The sequence below is a fragment of the Pezoporus wallicus genome, unplaced genomic scaffold (assembly GCF_028554395.1).
Source record: "Pezoporus wallicus isolate ANWC-B61680 ecotype Strahan unplaced genomic scaffold, APGP_CSIRO_Pwel_v1 contig_6464, whole genome shotgun sequence".
Lineage (NCBI taxonomy): Eukaryota > Metazoa > Chordata > Aves > Psittaciformes > Psittacidae > Pezoporus > Pezoporus wallicus.
This window is the reverse complement of record NW_026642130.1, coordinates 3,811,584-3,833,487: the sequence shown is the minus strand read 5'-3', so window position 1 is coordinate 3,833,487 and position 21,904 is coordinate 3,811,584.

The following is a 21,904-nucleotide window of genomic DNA, read 5'->3' as shown; positions in this document are numbered from 1 at the left end:
AATAACTACTCAGTTCTGCTTCAGACAAATCATCCCATAAATAAATTTAATAGTCAAATATGTTTATATAGAGCCTACAAAATAGGAAGTTTCTGAATTTCCTGATTTCTTGCTTTTAAGTAAAAAAAGGATATTTTTTTAACTTTTTAATTTTTAAACAGTTCATTACTCATACATTCTTCCTTAAAGAAATCAGCACCCTAGAAACAGAGCACAGAAGAGGAAATTATATAAAGAGTACTAGTTTTGGGTTTTTTTTACTCTTTGTTTTAAATATATGCATGTGTTCATGCTCTCTTTAGTCTTTGTTGAAATGTGGCAAAGCTGAACAATGTAAAACATAGCTCTGCTCATTATACAGATTGGCACCTCAGCTACAGGTTAGATCTAGTAATTTACTAGGAACATTTTCTAAATCTATACTACAGGACATCAAGGATCTGGCTCCAGAAAAGAAACCTGGAGTAAAATTCATTCCAACTCCTGAGACAACTTAATAGTGAGTCCTGCATGGACCATTCTATTGGACTGGTTGCAGTAAGCAAATGAAAAAAATTTGAAGCAATGAAAAGCAGTATTAAGATAATCTCAATTTTAAATCACAGAATCCCAGCAAGAAGAGTAATTTGGAAATGATATTGCTGAGTAATTGCAGCTTGACGCATAATAATTACTGAAATAACTGGATTTGGCTATAGCCAAGCTTGCTTGTGGAGCAGCTTCTCACCTTTTTGTAACATGAAGTTATAATGAAATGTCTTCCTCTGAGATGAAATGAAATAGGAAACTACTTGATAAAAGATGAATGTAGGCTACATAACCAGAGGGCATATTACATACCCATTCATAGCTATCTTTACTGAGAGGGCTTTACACGTGTATCACTGAAGCTCAGCCATGCCACTCCACAGCCTGATGTGCAGGAACCATAGGGTTAAATGGAAGAAAAGGCAAGAGGGAATATTTAATTGCATGAAAGAGACCCTGAGAAAAAAAAACAGAGGCATAGATTTCTGGTTTCTGTATCCTGTAATGTTTTTCCTTTTTAGAGACACTTGGTGAGATAGAACATGTACACAGTCCAGGAAGTGGAACATGGAACACTCTGTTCTGTAAAGAACTGAAGAAAAATAATTAGTAAGAAAAAATATTTCCTGGCTGAAACTGATACATGTCTTTTAGAAGTTCCTGTTATTGAAAGGTATCCAGTTATTCACACTGGTATCAATGATATCTAAGTATACATGCTTACGTTAGTGATTGTCTAAGATAAAGTCAGGGAAAAGCAAATATATACATTTCTTCATAAATCAGTGCATAGACACTTTTGAAAGAAGTCATAAAATATAGTCATGTCTACCTAAAAGAATGTATCTAAAACGTAGTTTTCTATGACTGAGCTTGTTATCCCAACAGAGGGAAAGAGATCTTCTAGGTTAGTGGAGAACAAAATCTAAATGCAGCAGACTATATGGAGGCACTGGCCATCATTTAATATAAACCAAGATGTCAAAAACACCCTCACAGCTCTAAAGATGTTGCAAAGGATGTTTGGAAGACCTGCACCCTTACAAATTGTAGCTGGAGCCCTGGTAAGATATTATGGGGCATGTCAGGAAGCTGCAGACTCCCAGCTGAATTAAACATTTAGATGAGACAATGAGGGGTGTCTTGGGAGAGATTTCTCTCATACTAAGACGTCAGCATTTCAGCAGGTTTATTGTGTTTCAAGCTCTATTGTCATCACTGATCTAGTACCTCCAAGGAGGGGAACCCAGAGTAGTTTTTGGAAAAGATAGGCCTGTAGAATCAGGTGAATCTCCAAGTGAAAGTCCCATGTGATCAGTAGCACTTAAGGCATCACCATTTTCTAAGTGTGTACTCCTGTACCTTGTATTTCTTGACTTTCAATACTGATGCTATGATTCCACATGCTCTTCATAGTCTTTTAATAACTGGGTAGAATTCAATTTATATTCGAACTGTATCTATCTGCTATTAGTAGTATATTGCATACCTGTCTTCCTCTAAATTTAGTTCCCTTTATCATTAGTGAAGTAAAACAATCACTTCCGAGATGTGATGTGCATTATCCCAAACATCTCAGCCTAAAACAGACCACATGAATTTGGGGTTAAAACCATGTATTTTTCCTAAATAACAATAAAAATTATCTGGAGCAATTATCGGTAGTCTGAATTATGGGTATTTCCATTCAGGAGAACTGAATCCTACCTCCTACTCTACAGAAATGGAGTTTTATGAACTGGAATTATCTGTTACCTATGAAGCAGTTTAATTTGGCTCAGATATCCTAATATGAATTTGTAGAGAGGGGAAAAAAAAAAGAAAAGAAATCATGCAAACCTGAGCTTGCAGTAGCCAGATATTGACTTGGAAGCATAGTAAATAAATATTCCCAGCCTTCTGTTTTCCCTATGTGACTGATGTATCAAATTACATCTATCCTAACAAATTAGTCTTGCTCAGAACAATTGTGTTCAGAGATGTGGGCCTGATGGACTGGTTTAACTTACTGTTTCAAATTCAAGTGCATAAAACTCAAAGAGGGTAGATTTAGATTAGACATAAGGAAGAAATTCTTCACTATGAGGGTGGTGAGGCCCTGGCACAGGGTGCCCAGAGAAGCTGTGGCTGCCCCATTCTTGGCAGTGTTCAAGGCCAGGCTGGACGGGGCTTGGAGTAACCTCCTCTAGTGGAAGGTGTCTCTGCTCATGGCAGGGGCTTGGAACTGGGTGAGCTTTAAGGTCCCTTCCAACCCAAATCATTTTGTGATTTACTGACTGTGTCTGGTTTAAGTTGCCATCTTTGTCCTATGCTCTGAATTCTGCTGTATTTTATTTATATCAAACCTGGAACAAAGACTACCTGTTTGATTTTATTAGCACATCAGGACATGGTCAACCTTAACACAAAATATAGGAAGCAGGAATTAGTGAGGAGGAGGGGAAAGAAATGAGATGTAAAAAGATAACCTTAAAAAAGTAAGATATAGGTACACTCAAAGCAAGGTCAGCCACAAAACAGAGACATTTAAAGGCACCACAACTGTTCAATTCATACTCACCTGAATTTATGCTTTGTGGAAAAAGCCTGTCAGAGCTAAATTCTGATCTGTTGTATCCATTGACCATACAATCAGCAGCTAAACAAGCAATTTACCAATCAGTTCCTAGAACACCACACATGCTTTTCTTCTCATGTCCACTACTGGCAATAAGAATTCACTGTAAAACATCCCTGAATATACAAAAAGAAACAAGTGTGAAAAGAAATAGACAGTAACTATTTTCCTGTCCTCAGATCTTAAAAGCTTAATAACTTCTGCTAGTGTCTTACTTATATTTAGGATTCTGGGGAGGGGAGTCCTGTCCCTCCTTATATAGGCATTTATTTAGTTTTATTTAGTTTTTACAGTCACAGTTTGACACTGCAATTAGCAGGTTAGGGTGTTGCCATTTACAGACCCTTGTTCTCTGTTTCCATAGTGCTTCACATTCATATTTCTCTTTGCAGCCCAGAAAGCCAACCATATCCTGGGCTGCATCACAAGGACCGTGACCAGCAGGTTGAAGGAGGTGATGCCACCCCTTTACTCTGCTCTTGTCAGACCTCACCTGGAGTATTGTGTGCAGTTCTGGTGTCCTCAACGTAAAAAGGGCATGGAACTGTTGGAACAAGTCTAGAGGAGGGCCATGAGGATGATCAGGGGACTGGAGCACCTCCCGTATGAAGACAGGCTGAGGAAGCTGGGTCTGTTCAGCCTGGAGAAGTCTGCGTGGAGACCTCCTAGCAGCCTTCCAGTGTCTGAAGGGGGCCAGTAGGGATGCTGGAGAGGGACTCTTCATTAGAGACTGTAGTGATAGGACAAGGGGTGATGGGTTCAAACTTAAACAAGTGAAGTTTAGATTGGATATACGGAAGAAATTCTTTCCTGTTAGGGTGGTGAGGCACTAGAATGGGTTGCCCAGGGAGGTTGTGAATGCTCCATCCCTGGCAGTGTTCAAGACCAGGTTGGACGAGGCCTTGGGTGATATGGTTTAGTGTGAGGTGTCCCTGCCCACGGTAGGGAGGTTGGAATTAGATGATCTTAAGGTCCTTTCCAACCCTAACTATTCTATGATTCTATGAGAATAGGTTATTATAATACAACCCTGGATAGCTTTCAGGTTTTTTTTTTTTTGTGGTGAGAGAGGTTTGGTGGTAGAATTAGAATCTTGCTGTAAGCATTTGTAAAGGTCTGTTAGGAGAAAGGAATAGTCTCTATCCAGATCTGAAAAAAAACAATTATTTTAAGCACTTTGTTAAAGAGCCATCACATAATCTTCTGGAAACAATGCACTGGATACAAAATATAGACAATGTATACGGCTGGTTTTTGGAAGCGCTCAAGAACAGCTATGGTATTCCCAGGGTGGTGACTTTTTCAGACTTTTTGTTTCAAGTGCCATTTAAAACTTTTTAGTAAAATCTTAAAGCTTTGGTTAAATCTTAAAGCTTTCTGCTACAGATGCCTGTGATTTTTTCTTTTTTTCTTTTTTTCTGATTTGCCCTGGGATTTTTTAAGGATTTTGCAGGAGAAATGAAGCAGAAATATTGGTTTATAGATCACCTCTTTTTAAAAATAAGCACTATAGTGTACAGACCCCTAGAACTCTGACTTTGATTATTATTATATTGTATGTTGTATTTTATACTGACCATGTTGGTCTGGTTACTCCTTCCCCCTCAGAAAGGAAGAATAAATGTATCCTCTAGTTCTAGTTACTCAGACTTCTTCCTGCTGTCTTTTTTTTCTGAACATTATCAGTCTCACAGTTACCTTGAGAAACTGAAAAAGGTCTTTATATATTGTGTGGGGCAAATGTGTTCTCACAAAATTCCCATTGCCTGAAGTAAAGTGTTGCTCAACATGGAGAAATGATGCTACTTGTATTCTTACAGCTGTAAATTTTGAGTAGGAAAAAGCCTTGAAAATGTTAAATATCTGCAAGAAAAAAGTCATTTTCTTGCTTACTGCAGCTGTCTAATATTTTAAGTTATCATGCAAATTACTTAGCCCAGCATGAAGTTGGATGGTTAGATTCACACATTCCTGTTCTGAAAACCTGTGGTAGGAATTTCCAGAAAGTGCATTATAGATGTTATGTACTAAGTCATCATTTACATAATGATATATTATGAATTTATTTGGAATATTAGTATATCAACTTAGGATTTACTGATGGTGAAGAGAGGGAGATAATTAATTTATAATTCTTACTAACAGGAAGGCGATTAACAGATCCCAGAATAAAACATGCCTTTTTTGAAGTCTCATCCTTATTAAAGCTTGCTATCCTACAATTCACATTCATATACTTTGTTATTCTGTTGTCCCATCTTTTACTATCCCAGATAACTTTTCCAACTTATTAGTATCTTTTTCTGAATTCCAGTCCCATCCCCTACATTATGTGGAACCTCAACCACGTTCACTTGTAAAAATCTTTTAGAACTGTTCAGCTGCACAAGTAAACAATGAAAATAGTGATTGGATCACACAGCATGGGAGCCCTCAGTGCCCTACCTGATACCAATTTTTCATGTCAAAGTGAGATGTGAATTGAAACTTTTTCGAGTTTCTCCTGAGTGTATGTTTCCTTTATGGAGATATAATCTAAACCACATTTTTTTTCTTTATAGGTAATGACTTCTAAGTCAATATCAAAAGTCTGATTAAAGTCAAAGTATATCTTGTTTATTGCTTTCAGTTTACTTATTTTGCCAGTTATCCACCTGTTACTGCTGAGGGTTGATGCTCCCCCTTTGGATTGGACACTAGTAAATTATGCAAACCGATGAAGGTGTTTATTGATTAGTGAACGAACTTTGAGGTAATAAGCAAAGCAGCCAGTAATCTCAATCAGTAACCTAAGAAACCAAAACAATCCATAATTCAGTTAACAAAGTAACAAGATATTGATATTGAGTGTTATACAGATATGAAGGTGTTTATGTGCAACTATGAAACTATTAATTATAGCTCTTACATTTAATCTGAGATCTAGATCCACCATTAAATTACAATTCTATAAATACTGCGACTCAGTGCTATTCTCCCCCAGCCAGATGTTGACCTGGTACAAAGTACAGTGGGTTGTCCAATCAAATGGGGGACCCTCAACTGTCATGATGGACTCAGACCCACAGTTTGGCACCACTGACGTCCGTAGGAGTCCAGGTTCTTGTTGCTGGAAGATTCACTTATTATTGTTCTTTTATTCTTTATTTTTCATTCTCCTCAGTTTGAGCCCATCTTTTCACTGCCCTTGCCCACCATTTTTATTTCTCAAAGGCCTCTTAAATAAGCAGTCTTTTTCTAATTACATTTTCCCCTTTGATCCTAGTTTTGTTTTTACTCTATACAAACCTTGATATTTCTGATAGCGTTCCCTGGGCAATTTTGCACTTATATGGTATTACTGATACAGTAGGTGTGAACGTCATTGCAACCCGAAACACCCCCGTCATTTTCCAGTTCACACTATTTGTATTTACTTTACCATATCCAGTCGCTTGACATCATTATTCTACTTTAGCCTTCATTCTTCTGCCTAGTTCCAACTGAACATAACACGTTCTTATCTTATGGGCCACTAGTTTGCATACCAGAGCAGCAGAGTAACTTGTTTCACATTTCTGCTTTATATATGTAAAGGGAATCATAAAAGTTCCCTTTTAAGGACTTAGCTACCATGAGTCCTCTTCAACTTGCAGGCCTGCTTGATGGAATTTTGAAATATTATATGTGTTTTGTTATCAGCAAAGCATTTATGGATTTATGCACTGCTTTTTCAATAATTGAATTCAGAATTTAACCAGGCTGATGATTCAAATGTTCCTTTATTTCCTTTTTTTTTTAGGCAGAAACTCCATACTCATCCTCCCAAAGCTCTAAATTACTTCTTCCATGAGGTGATTGACTTCATGAAATTGGTTGTTCATGGTTCAAAGGTTTGCTCAATTAGTTCCTTACATATCAGTGATGAATTTCATCAGACTTGACTACACCTCTGCCATCTCACTGCTGCCTTTAATCTTGCAGGTGGATTTGTCCTCTCTTCGTTGTAGTGAAGACAATTTACATGGAGATTTATTGCATTTCCCCTGTGTATGTGTAGGTGTTTAAATTTCACTACCAGGGTCATCCCCCTATCTGTGTAGCTTTAAAAGAGAAATAGAAAAAAGCTTTCACATTGTGACATTCTCATATGACAGATCTGCAGATTACGTTCTCACAGACTTTTGTCTTGCTTGTCTTTTGCTCTGTGGAAAGCAAACACTTTGGGTCAGTGAAGTACCACTCCCACAGAGCCAGAAAGTGTTTACCAGGAAACTTTCTGTTTGCCAAAGTAATTTTTCTTCAGTAATCCATGTTGTACAACCAAGTTATTTTTTCATCTGCTCCAAGAATACTTTTAGTGCCAAGCAACAAATCACAAGCTCTGTTCTGCTTATCAAATAAACAAGTTAATGTGCATTTATCTTAAAAGAACGTCATCATCTGAAAGCCTGAGTTTAAGAGCAAATTGCAACTCCATTCCTTGATTTTCCTTCCTAATTTTTTCTTCCTTTCTCTTACTCCTGCGTGAAATGCCTGAGCATAGACAGGGAAAACCTGCATAGTGGCAATAACATTGGTCAACTGTGTGGACGAGAGTGAGGTTCAGGTAGTTTGAAAGGAGGTTCTTTGGATGACTCCAGCTTCCCAGTTCTTTGTTCGATCACCTCTAATGTTACTACCTCTCTCTTGGGTTGATTTGTTCTGGCATCTTTAGTCAGGCATGAACTGTTCAAGCAAGAGATATAAAATATAAAGCAATTATTTATTGCTAAGGTGGCTGTGTTCTGGCAAGTTTTGAGGCTAATAGTCTCATGACTGTCCAGAATCTTTGCTGATGGGGCAGAAACCAAGGGGGTTGGTTGGCCTCCCGACCTCCTTGGATTGTATCTGCTGTGGTGCTGACATACCAATGTCCACCAGATCTGTGGACACCAATGGCTCTGATGACTCACCCAAGAGCCTGGTGATTCCTGACTACCTCCTGATCTTTTTTTTTTTACGACTTCATATGTTTCCACATTGATGTTTTCCTTTCTGAATCATTGAGCTATTAACAAACCAATCTCAAAAGTACTTTTTCTCTCTCTGTTTTTATTTTGCTGTCTTTCTAAAACCTTTCCCTGCTTGTTCTCAGCAGTCAAGGGTAGGCACCTGGGACATGGTTATTGGGAAAACAGGCAGCAGAACCTTGGCTCGCATCTGGAGGGAGCTCACAGCTGGGATTCCAGAATGACAGAATTACACTCATTCTCAGTGTAAAATTCAAAGCTCAAATGATTTGCACATATATTTGTATGTGGACTTCTTTGCTGCAAGCCTGCAGAGCAAGTTTGATAAAGTGACATCCAGTGGCAATACTTTTGACAGATGAATGAAACTTTATACACTGGTTTGCTCTTGCTGTCACCTCCATGTTTGCAGCAGGAACAGTTCATTGGTGAGAGTGATGATGCTCAGTTCACTGTCCAAGCTGTGCACCAAGTCAGACATGCAAGGATAGTTAAGCCAGCTGAAGCCGCCTGTGGAGAATTTTGCTGATTTGGTAAATCTATATAGTCCAAAGATTGTTTTAAGGTCTCCTTTCTATTTAGCTCTTATTTAAATCAGTAGGGCAAATGAGAGGGGATATTCACGTCACCCGTATGGAACATACCCAGTGAGCCATCCAGATTCCATCTGCAGAGAGAGGCTTCTCTGTAGGACATCATGGGGCAGCAAACCAGAAATCCTTCCCTGACCCATCCCTGGGAGAGCCCTATCCAAATCACAGCAAAGTGTAATACATGCTTCAGTTCAATGTAGATCCCGAAGAATGGCTTAGGGGACCACTTCCAGTCTAAATGGGGATTTTGCACTGACCATTAATTGTAACATAGGTGGGATGTTACATCTGGGCAGCTGGAACAGAGAAGCACTTTGCATGTACAGCTTCCTCTCCAGCCTGCAGGAATGACTAAGCATGCAGGGTAAAACCCAGGCCCAGCCTTTGAGCATGGAGAAAGTGAGGGCTGCCGAATGCACTGTTGAGTATTCCCAGTAGTAAGCAGTACCAGACAATAGCTGTCCCATGAGCATTGTATCCTATTGCCCTCTGACAGATAGCAGCCATTCAGCCCCTTCCCTGACAGAGCCAGGTGGCTATGGACACTGCAAACATAGCAATTTGCTAAGCACTCAGACTGGCTAATCTGAGAATTTGACTGCATGGGTATCATAAAAGAGGCTTTCCTACCTCTTTGCAAGCCCAACCCTGCAAGTTTTTATTCAGCAGATTTGCTCAGGGTGTGATGCCTGATTGCAGTTTCAAATCTACACACATATGACATGCAGACAGAAAGGCTTTATACTGACACAGATTTACTATTTTAACACAGTCCTGCTCCCAGCAGGGACAGCTGTAACACTATAGGATAGTTTCCTATGAATACAACTAAAACCACAATCTTGGCCTGTGCTGCTTTAATTTTTCTCGAGGTGATGACAGCATTTCTAGGAGCCCCTGGAGAGTTATTTTAATTTGGAGCATCCTGCCTAGTATTCTTTTCTTATAGAAGATGCTTTTCCTTTTTTTCTTTAAAGACAGATATACAAATGGTGAACAATGAAGAATAACTTAGACTTCACTTTGAAAATTCATGGCTAAATTAAAAAATAGAGTTAAAAGAAACTTTGAAAACTCCAGTTACAGGATCCACAGATCTAAAATATGCCAGACAGCTGTTTTCCTATATTGGCTTTGCCTCTGTTGAACTCAGTCTCTGCTGAATTGGTTCTGGGAGCCAACTGTACTCCCCCCAACCCCTCCCAAGAGATTTGTCTCTCAGAGTAAATAATGAAATCACATGAAATCAAACTTTAAACTTAGTACTGTGTATTAAGTAAGAAACAATGCAGCTCCAGTCATTCATGCATTATAGTATGATGAACTGTATGTCATTTTATCCATGTAGCCTTAAATAAATATGAGGAAAGAAAAGACATTTAAGATTATGTTCCTTCAGAGACAAAATTGCAAATATTTGTGGAGCATGGGAGAATGGAAATCTCTGCCTGAAGACAAGCTCAGAGCCAGTGAAAACAGTCCTATCGTAAAATATTTATTTTATTATTTTATCACTAATTAAAGTTTTTTCTTCCTCTGTGGAAGTTGGTTGGATATTGTTAATACTACATGTTGTTTGTAGATAATACACAGTTATCTCATTCTATACAAGCAGTGATTGGTTTGTAGCTGGGTTGTATTTCTCATGAAAAAACTTGACTCATTTCTTTCCTCTGAATTTTCTTATCTGTGATTTCTTGCTATATTATTCTCTATAAACATTATAAAAGCTGCATTGAATATGCACTCCCTGCAGTTGTTGCTTATACTTATTTCGCTGCTATAATGTTAAAGCTATTTATTATATATTAAAACACATAGACCCATTCTGAGAGGATTAAATGGCACCTGCCTTCCTGTACTATTATCTGAAGGTGAAGGACCTGAAAACTCTCCAAACCAATTGTCTCTGTCTGCATCCTGGCTACAGGGAAAGCTCTTCTGTAACTTCAAACTGGTCTTGAGTTTTGTCTGTCTGCAAGGAGAAGTCCTCAGAGCCTTGAGGCTTCCGCTTACCTAACCAGGCACAATAGTCTGGTGAAAATACCAGGTGATGTAACTAAGAACTGGGCCCCGAAGTTTCTTTTAGTTTACCTGTAAAAAATATTTGAGGAAAAAGTTCATTTTAAGTGACACCGAAACTTCAGCTTCAGATGTTCAGTTTTCCACCAGAGGGCACTCCTATATTTTTAATGAAGGCAAGTTTCCGAACAAGGCCGGGCACTTTTGTATAGCTTGGCGTGCATACCACAATTCCAGCTCTGGCATGGCAAGCAGAAAAATGTAGGGTCGGATTCACCTCCTCTCACATCTGCCAACACTATGCATCATCTGCCACACTCTATTGCGAGCTGTTGGTGCACAAAGAGTCTTCAGCATGCCAGATGTGTCATGCGTACACAAGTAAAATAAATATTCCGTTCATACAAGATGCCTGATGTGGCCAGGATATGACCTGAGTTAACGTGGCATAGAAGGGATAGGTATCTTCCTCCTGAGGAGGAATGAGGCCACCTGTGTCACCAGGCTCGGTACCAGATTTCAGCATTTTCAATGGAATATTCCATCCCCTGCACTGTCAATGATTTTCAGGGATATAGACATTGGCACTAAAATTAAATCACTTTGGTTGATACAGCTTGGGTTGCTTTTGTAACTTTGCTGATCAATAATTCATATCAATATACAGTATAAAAAAAATAATCTGCAGTCAAATCTATAGAGACTGAAAAATGTGTTAATTTAGATGGACTCTATCCCTATCAGGAGTCATTTAGTTTCTTTTAAGCCTTTTTTAGCTTTTAACCTGTTATTTAGTATGATGATAATTAAGGTCATAATAAGGTAATATACTTGGATGAAGAAAAATCTAGATAGTTTTTTTTTTTTATGGCAGAAGTAAGTAATAGTTTTTAGGGCAACCACATGAGGAAGCTAAAGCTTTCTGAAGACAGGTGTTAGAGAAAATCAGATATTTGTCTGACAGGCTCTGTCAAGACTGAATCACATCCTAAGGATTTATTAAATTTAGTATTATTCTTTAGTTGCTGACATATTTGACAAAGACAGTTTAAGGAGGAAATAAACTCTACTGGTAATTTGGCCAAAATAAATATGAACAGAATAAGCAGAGACTGGAATTACGACACACCAAATGGTTTCCATGTTCTGGCACCATGTCAGAAGTGACAGATTCTCACAGCAGCTCTTAAACCAAACAGGTAAATACTTTTCCATTCCTCTAAAACCAGTGAGAAGGAACAGAATAAAATCAGACTGTCACAATCAGCTTTACACCAAGAAAGAATCTGTGTTAACCTGAGTGCAGTGGAGATAAGGGTGAGCCAGGCTGAGCTAACACAGAAGTATGTGTGCATTTACTTTTTTCAGTCCTTCCTTCTCAGTTGTGTTTTTCCTGTGGACACCTTTTTCTGACACATTTTTTTCCTAGCTGGTTATAGCTCTGCAAGAGGTACTTGCGAAATCACTGGTCTTTACTGGACCTACAGGTGTCATGTGGCTGTTACCTGCCAGTCTAGTAAGCAGCACAGAAAATCACAGAGAGAAGCCAGAGAGATTCTTATTATAAATATGCAAATTACAGAGTATACTATGCAAATATACTTTGTAATAACGTGACTTCCTTGACTGCATTGTTCTGTGATGACACCTCTCAATCTTGGTACCTCCTGTGCTCCAGCTAATGCATCAAACATTTTCTGTTCTAGGCAAAACTCATGATCATGACTGTGTAATCAAAGGGAGGTCAAGAATAGGGCCTCTCCTATGAAGTTGTGATGTTGCACTTCAGGAGGAGACAAATGATTTCTGTGCTTTCAGGATTCTAATATGGTGAATCTCTATCCAATTCATCTAATGGGACCAGTTACTTCAGTTCTCTGGAGTGTTTTGTGACTACTTATGTTAGTGTGTTTCTTAAACTTCTTCTTTTGGCCCTCTGCAGAAAATCTCTGAGTGTTTAACTGCCTGCCAGTATCTCCACTAATCAATCTCTTGTTGTTTAGCCAAAACCCTTATGCCCTGCAGATCTCCCACCTCCCAGCCCCTCCCCAGCCAAGCCTGCTGTCATTAAAGTTAGTCAAGATAGCCTCACTATAGTAAGCCTGCACACAAATCTGTTGAGTTTGCAGATGATGATGAAGACCTGTCCCTGCAAATGTATGAGCTAGACTAGGGTGGGATTCATCTCATCCAGCTCTAGACACTAGGCGTCTACTTGAGACACATTCTCCTTATGCTGCCTTCAGAGGTGATAGAGGTACTTCAGATCCACATTTTGTCTCCTTACAGCAGGTGTCTAAGGCTGGATGAGCAGCTAATTGAGTGACTGTCTTAACATCACCAAGACTTTAAAAAAAAGTAACATATAGCTCAAATCTGTCACTATTCTGCATCTCTTTGAAAACAAGGTTGAGGAAAACAATTGTTTCAGGAAGAGATGTAAGATGGAAGTGTAAGGATATAAATGCTATCTCTATAGTACCATTTGTCTAGGGTAACTTTCTGGGTCTGAAAGCCCAAAGGTCGAAAGATCAGTATAGCTGAGCTCTACCCCTTGAACTACTATGATGTTTTCTGAGTTGCTGGTAATGAAGGGCCCTTAGCATTGCTAGTTTCTCAACCATGTCAAGGCTTTTCTGTAGGGCAATGCTAGCTGGTTTAAGCTAAAATAGTGCCAACGACTGAGATTATATAGGTATATAAAATCAGCTCAATGTTCAAGCTTGTGTTCTGGCTCTTTGTAACTTATCAATATAGATACATTGAAAAAAGAGCAGGCGGAAAGGATGTGGAGGAAGATGCAGAAAAAGGTCTAAACCTAAGAATAGATTCAGGTCATGCCATAGAGACAGCCTTTACAGTTCTTACTGTAGAACACTATTAGTGGTTGACAAACAGTGTGTATGCATCCTCCAGAATACACAGGGGATGTGTTAGACTGCAATGGACATATGTAAGGAGTACCTGTCTGAGCTAGTTCATCTTTATTTGAAACAGCAGAGCAAAGTTGCCAAGAGGAAAACCTACTCCCAACTGATTCATCTTCTTATTGGTGTGTTACTTTTGGAGCCTGCTTGATGGTGTCTCTATACAGTCTGTGGGAGTGATTAAAATGTGCTGTATTTTCTCTGTGAGAAGCAATGCAGAATTGCACCTCTCTTACTTCTTCAACTGCTTAGCTAGTCACAACTACCCATTGCTCTGGTCTGCATGCATGACACCCATTCCTGCCCTAGATCTGAGGGCTATTTTTAGGGTGCAGTGCAGTTGTTGATGTATTTCTCCATTGCACAGTCACACAACACCTGCTCATGAGGATGGACAATACTACACATACCATATGTACTCTATATACATGGAAAATCCAGGCATGCTGTACAACTGCTACTTTGTCTTTGAACAAGCTTGCTGCTTCCACAGAAGTGGGCTCATACACTCACTCACCTGCATGGTGACTTATGTGACCACTGATGGAAACAGTAGCACAAAAAACATTTGCATTTCATGCAGAACTATACACGCCATATGGTAATAGAATGGTTTAGGTTGGAAGGGACCTTTAAAGATCACCTAGTTCCAACCCCATGCCATGGGCAGGGACATCATGAAAGATGGCAAAGTATTTATGGTTGTTGCAGTTTAGCCCTGGTAGGGAGCTAAGCCCCACACAGCTGTTTGCTCATCACCCCCTTAGAGGGATGGGGAGAGAATCAGAAGGGTAAAAGTGCAAAAACTCATGAGTTGAGATACAGATGGTTTAATAGGTGAAGTAAAATCTCCATGCATAAATAAAGCAAAACAAGGAATTATTTCACTGCTTCCCATGGGCAGGCAGGTATTCATACATCTCCAGGACAGGAGGGCTCCACCACATATAACAGTTACTTGGTAAGACAAATGCTATAGCTCCAGATGTTCATCCTTTCATCCTTCTTTCCCACAGCTTTTATTGCTGAGCATGATGTCATATGGCGTGGGATATTCCTTTGGTCAGTTAGAGTCAGCTCTCCCAGCTGTCTTCTTCTTGGGCACCCCCAGCCTACTTACTGGTAGGACACGTGGGAAGCAGAGGAAATCCTGTGTAAGCAATGCTCAGCAACAGCTAACACACCACTGTGTTATCAACACTGTTTTGGCCACAAATCCAAACCATAACATCATACAAGCTACCATGAAGACAATTAATTCTATCCCAGCCAAAACTAATATAATGGCAAAGAGCTTCACTGATTGCAAAGATGAAGACCCATAGCAATTGCTTTTAGCAGTCTAAAACTGCCCCCTCATTTTTCTCTAGATCCTGTAGACTACCTACCAGCCCTATGTGTAGATAGTTGCCAACCCAGAGTAGCACATAACACCTCTGTTTGAGAAAAAAAAAATGAGTTTCCTATGATGTGTTCCACAAAATTACCAATTTCTCTCCCTTCCCCACATTAAAGACTGTCAGTATCACTAAACTGGCTGGAGATGGCTAAAGCAATTCAGCATGGAACCCACCCCCCACCCCCCTGCCATATTGGTAATCTTCATAGATTACCAGTTAATGGGTAAGATTTTTTGCTTTGGTTGACCTAGGAGCTGTGGGGTACCTCTTGGCTAATAGATATCTTCAGTGCAGTCTTGTTTCTTATTAAGTGGTACTGGCTGGGCAGGCTGGCAGTTATGGCTCATTAAGTGATGAGTTAACCTGAACGGCCTTTTTATTTGTTGTTAGTTCCTTAAATGCAGCAAAAAGGTATCCTATATATTGTGTATCACCTCCTGGCAGGATAAGCCTCCTGCTACCACCCACTAACAGCAAAACAGGTTGATGCTGCAGTTCATAACTGGAACAAAGACAGCTTGGGCTCAAGGGAGATGCTTTATGCAGAAGATGAGATCAGGCTCAGAAATAGACCTGCTTGGGGCAATGTATTATTAAATGCTATCTACTGATATGCTGGTTTTGTAGAAGCTGATTAATGACATCCTACTTTATTATTCCTTATCTTTCATCTTCACCTTGTTTCACAGATATAACTGGCAGTACAAGGCACTAACCAAAGACCTGTGGCACTCATTAGATGGTGTCTGCTCCTCACAAGTGCCATCAGGCATGCAATTCCCATTCACGATTTTGCTAACGATGCTGGTTAACACGTTGCTGTGTTGCTGTTCAAGCAACCTAAACAACATGGCCTTGTCAGTCTCAAACTAACTTACCTTTTACTTATCATTTTCTTTGACACAATCCTGTGGTAAGCTGAGAGATAAATACACAACAGACACTGCAATGTGTTCCTCCGGCACTAAAATCTTAGTAGTAACACTGTAGAGAGGTTTAATCTAATGAGTGCTTTTTCTGACCTGTTTTCTATTTTTTTTAGAGTGTTATAGCTGCAGCTCTTAAGGCACATTTAAACTAGAAATTTTCTGTCTTTGTGTGAATGTGGGTGTTTAATGCTAGCAGTTCAAGACAGGTACAGGATACAGGAAAGTCAAACACATTCAGTTATGTAAGGTCCTGTTTTGTATTAGCTTTGATGCTGTGATTAGTGGAGAGGAGTAATCCTCTCCAAGAGAAAACTAAAAAGAGGAATAATTTTCTGCTGGGTTAGTGTGCTGATTTATCTGAGCAGGGGTTAGTCAGGCACCAAGACACTTTAATTGAAGACAGCTAAAATTATCTATCTTGGTTACTTATGGCAAAACCAGATGTGGATTTGGTGAGATGAGAGAAGAAGGTGTGGATTAAGGAAACATAGCTCCTTTTTAGGACTGGCCTGTCTGATGAGAATATTGAGAATCTCCTGTGTGACCAATTGATCTGCCCTTCACACTGTGGCTGTGCCTGATGGGCAGCCAAGAGCATGGGATTTCCTGCATCTTGTGTGGTGGTAAGTGTCCCCAGAATGAAGTGTGGCACATAGTTGGATGTAAATGGAGGAGCACAAACAGCCTGGGAAAACCCAGTGAATAATTTCAATGCCGCACTGTGAGTACACATAGATGGACCATCCTGCCATTTCTCCTTGTTTTCCTTTGCTGCTGAGGACTGCGGGATTAAATGCACTGATTTTTAGAGCTCTTGGGATTTCTTGCAGCAGCAGGACTGCATTCTTAAATAAATAAGAACTGTTGTGTCCCTCTTTCTGATCTACATTACAGACTAAATTAACAGTAGATGAGCTAGACCCTGAACATCTGTCACAAAGATGCCTCACTCCTGGTCAAGCTGAAGAACTCATGATACTCAACATGCTTTGTGCATCCTCCATGTTGGAGACCCAAGTACTTGCACTCTCAGTGATCCCATTTTCCTGTGAGAAGTGTTAATCCCTCTTTTTGGCCACTGGGAGAGCCAAATTACATTTCCAGAAAACTTAGGCACTAAATGGCTTCCTTTCTGCTTAGGTGGGAGAAGGTGTATGAAACTTGAGGGAGAAGCTTGATGCACAGTAAAAGATTGTTTTTCCTGAGTGATATTTGCTGATTAAGGTCTGAGTGACAAAGCACTGCTGAGCTCTGCATTGCCTAACAGAGAGGTCACAGAAGGATACACAGGAAAATCTTCCTACCTAGTGATGACATCTGGTCTTATAGCCCAGCCCCAGGTAGACAAAGCTCAGCTGTTGAAGTACTCTCTTCCTCATATTGGGGATTTATGATCACTTGTTTCTGTTACATCAGTCAGGTGATTTTCCCCTTTCTTAGCAGTTAGATGTTCAGACATTAAGACCTCAACATTTTCAAAGGAATTGCTGGGATGAGATGTTACAGAAAGCTGGGGTGAGCTCAAAGGTCGTCTCCCACCAAACTGGGGGCTCTCCACCACAACCAGCTCTTGTACAGGTGAGCCTGTTGGACCTCTTCCCACTCACAGCCCTGTCTTCTTTATCCTTTCCTTTTAATTCCTTCCCTTCACAATGCATCTACTTGATAGGGTTTACAAGCCCACCACATCAACTTACTCTTGATGAGGAGGGACTGTGCTGGCTGAAGTGGGGAAAAGATGAAAGCAGATAAAAGGGGAGCTCAGCTATCTCTTCTAAATATACTCCTGGGATGCAGCAGATTTCAAGCTGTCTAATAGTTTTCCACTGTTGCTGAAGGAGATTCTCTTCCTTTCTGTGTTTGCATGTTTCACTACCAGCGAGACTGTGGATAGTTTTTTTGCCAGGTTAGGAAATAGAATGAACTCAGTAAGAAGAAATCATAGTGGTGGCACTGAGAATGATATTCCTCGCATAAGTGGCAACCTGTGTAAGCCATCCCAGGTAAATTTGCTTCCATGGTGCTATCAGAGCAGAAGTAACAGCAAAGCTTTTGAAAAAGTCAACAGAAATTGTTTCATACATCACTGCTATTAAGTAATAGTTGCAGCACACTAAATGATAAGCTGTGGCCAAAGTGCATTATAGGCAAAGCAATAAATATACTTACAGCAGTGGACAGTCCCTACTACTAAAGTTGAAAAGTAAGAGGTTTATTCTTGACATATTAGGGAGACTGCTGTTTTATGGGCAGGCTGATACCCAGATTAAAGGATCCCTACAGACAGCTCTGGGAGAAATACAGCTGCTTAAATCCAATTCTGTGATCCTAACCACCTCTGATAGCTCTTTGTCATATCAAGGGAAATCTGTAATTCTTATGCATGCTGCTGCATGGAGGGAGTAGGAGGATTAAAACCTTGTTTCCCCTTAAATTGATACAGGCCACTCCTTGACCAGTCTTTTGTTGTAATAGGCATCTAATTTAGAGACACTTACCTCTTGTGTAAGGCACTGAGAGGGCAGCCTGAGGAGGATTTAGTGTGCCATGGCTGAATTTCAGGGCGTAAAACATCAGGTTCTGGAGCATTTCTTGGACCAATTGAAGACACAGATGAGCTTTAGCCCTCATAAAATCTGAATGTGCCTCCTCTGAATATAAACTTCTTGGTTTCTTTTACGGCTGCAAAATGATAAAATGATCATCTAATAAGATGTAAAGCTATTTGTAGATTATACAGTTGGATGTTATTTGGAAATAAATAAATAAAAAGATACAAACAAAATTAAGTGGGGGAAAAAGCCAAACCTACGCATGAGAAAACAGTATCGAAAAGAGACAACATGGGTTCATTTTTCTCCAGTGTATACTATTTGGAAGTTATAATAGGACTTAGAAACTTTTAGGTTGCATTGCCATTTTCTTAAAATTGACTTAAAATTTGTATCTGCTATAAAGCTTATTGGATTCTTAAATGGTGCTGTCCTGTAACATGCCAACTAATGCAAAGCAGTAATTGGTTTAAGGAAAGTTAGCTTTGAGATGATGGCTTTATTTCAAAATGAAAAATCCTTCTTGTGGTTATTTTTTCGGACGGACACACTTTATTTCTTTGAACTCCCTTTCACAGGGATCAAATGCTACTTTCAAGCATATGCAACGTCTTTTGTTGAATTTTGGGAAAGAGCATTTGCATTGTCAGCCAGGAGAGAGAATAAAGTGAGAGGCAATCCGCAGTTTCAGTAGGATTTTTTAAACCCACCATGCATAACAAGACTTCACCATTTTTCCATCCCCACCATTGAAACACTGTTGTAACACTTTAAATTGTCAAATCAATCAAGGCTCTAGGCACACATTTAAAAGTGCACTGCATGTTATTGCTTTGCAGGTTTCAAGAACATTTCTTCAAGTTCTGAAAAGTAAGTGAATCAAGGCTTACAGCATGAGAGAGGTGTAAAGTACATCCGTCTTACAGCTTTCAGAAGGCTGCATACATTCTAGGAATATCCAGAAGTTTCATAACTAATGATGATACATTTTCAAAATGACATGGAAGTTTCTGTTTTAGCACTAAAAGATGTCACGACTGTTGGATATCATATCTGGGGAAAGAGCAAACTCAGTTCTGCCTGTCACAGGATTTTTCTACCTTCCATTAGAGGACATTATTTTTGTAACAACGAGAGACAGGATGCTGTCTTAGCTGAACTGTGCATACCATCAAGTTTTACTCTTCCTATTACATCATTGTACAATTCTCACAGTTTAGAAAGGAACTAGTTCTAAACTAATTTCTGGTCAGGAAGTTGAGCTAAGTAGGTCCCTTCCAACTGAATCCTGTTTCCTATCCTACCCTTCCCTACCCTAGCCTATCCTGTTCTATTCTGTTCTAGTCTATGATAAACAAGTCTACACTATGCTAGTCTGTTCTGGCCTATTCTAGTAAATTCTAGTCAATTCTATTCGCTTTTCCACAGTAAAGCAGGGATTCATGATACGGGACAGATTTCAGACACTGTTCTACAGCAGCCATCTATCTTCAGGGAGCTCCAACAGAAGGAGGTGAGAAGGAGAAATGGAAAAAAAAAAACCCTTTCCACAGAGCCTCCCATGGGAGCTCCTTGTCCACTCTCTTATCTTTGCTAAAGGTAGTAAAGATTTCAAGAGTTTCACCTTGAAACATGAAACAACCCAGGAGAAGATGTGCTAGGATGAAGGCATGTTTTGATGTGGGAACCCCAATGTCCACAGGGAGCTATCAGAGACAAGGCACACTGCCTTGCAATACGGTTTAAAGTATATAGTATAAAGGCTTTTAAGTCTTTTACCAGCACTGCCTAGTCACAACATGACTGTTTGGTACCAAAGTCACTAAACCTTTCTCAGGCCCTATAGACAGCAGTAGTTGGACCTCACATAAAGCAATGGTCACAGTCATCTTCCTTCCAAACTATGCTTAAATAAAAAAAAAAAAAAAAAGTTGGTGAAGGTCTACTTTTTATATTTTTAGGGAATGTGTCAGGGAAATAGGAGACCTGATACAATGCCAGTATGCAGTACTGCCAACATTTATGAAGAAGGTACTGTAAGGACTAAGTTAAATAACACTTCCTCCTAGGTGAGGAAAACATTCTGTGCACCATTCATCATATGAAGTCCTTTTGGTGAGAAAAAGATTATAAAATTCCTTGAAGCAAACAGGAGCAGATCAATGTCTCTGTAGCACAGCACTGGTCATCTTGGTTTTCCTGCTCCCAGAATTGTTTATACCATCATCAGTCTATCAGCTGTTATTACCTCTCCAGATCTTGTCTCTCCCAAGTACCAGTTATTCATTTTTTATTAAACTGTAATGGATTATAATTCTGACATATTTCTTACAACAGAATTGTCTCATAATCTTAAATTGTTATAATCTTATATGATTGGTTTATAATCTTCCTTAAAGTAATCTAGAACCTGGGACTTGGTTTTGTCCAAGAAAATGCCTTAAATGTGCTTGTGCAAATGGGAATGAGAAAAGTATTCAGTGAAGGTTTTCCATACACTGACAAAAGCTGTATGATTGTGACTGGTGACTGGGGAGGGTCATGGTCATCACGTGCAAGAACTATGCAATTAGCTCTGGATGTGGCACCCAGTTGTCTGTGCAGACATCTAACCACATTTGCAAAGGCCTCTGTGCCTACACAGGAGCAACATGGATGTGTGTGTGTGTGTGTGTTCAACGCTGTATATGTGCCATGTCATTACTTTTGTCTGAACATCGTCTGCAAATGTCTTTTGTGGCTTTGTCAAACGTGCTACCAACGCCAAACTAACATCCACTTGTCTGAGTTACTCACTGAAGAAAGTTTGGTTTGGCAAGATCGGCTGATGACGAAACCATGCTGGTGTTTTACACTGCTGATTACTATATGACAGGTAAACAGCTTGCTCCATTATCTTCCTCGATACCTAAATTAGGCTTAGTGACCTTTAGTTCCCTGGGTCTTCATGGGTGAGATGTGAGTGGCTGATTTTTACTTCATTATGTTACTTCTTTCCTCTTGTGAGTGACTGAGAAACCAGTTCTTGTGGTATGGATTATGACAGAAGGAAGTAGATTTCTAGACCCATTATTCCTAGTAAATGACTTTTTTTTAGGAGTGTAGGTAACAGGTCTACCCATTTCCTTGCTAACAACACTGGTTATTGCATTATCATCATTCTTACTTGAATCAGTGTTAATTATTTAAGAGAGCAGTAATTCATGTTCCCGTGCTCACATCTATGTCCTGGCATTTCTTAAATTACTAGTAGAGATGTACCCGAACGGGAAGGTGGTGTACCATGGAGGAAAAAAGTGGTGGAAATGTGAAAAGAAAACCCAACCAAAACAATAAGCGCTTTGA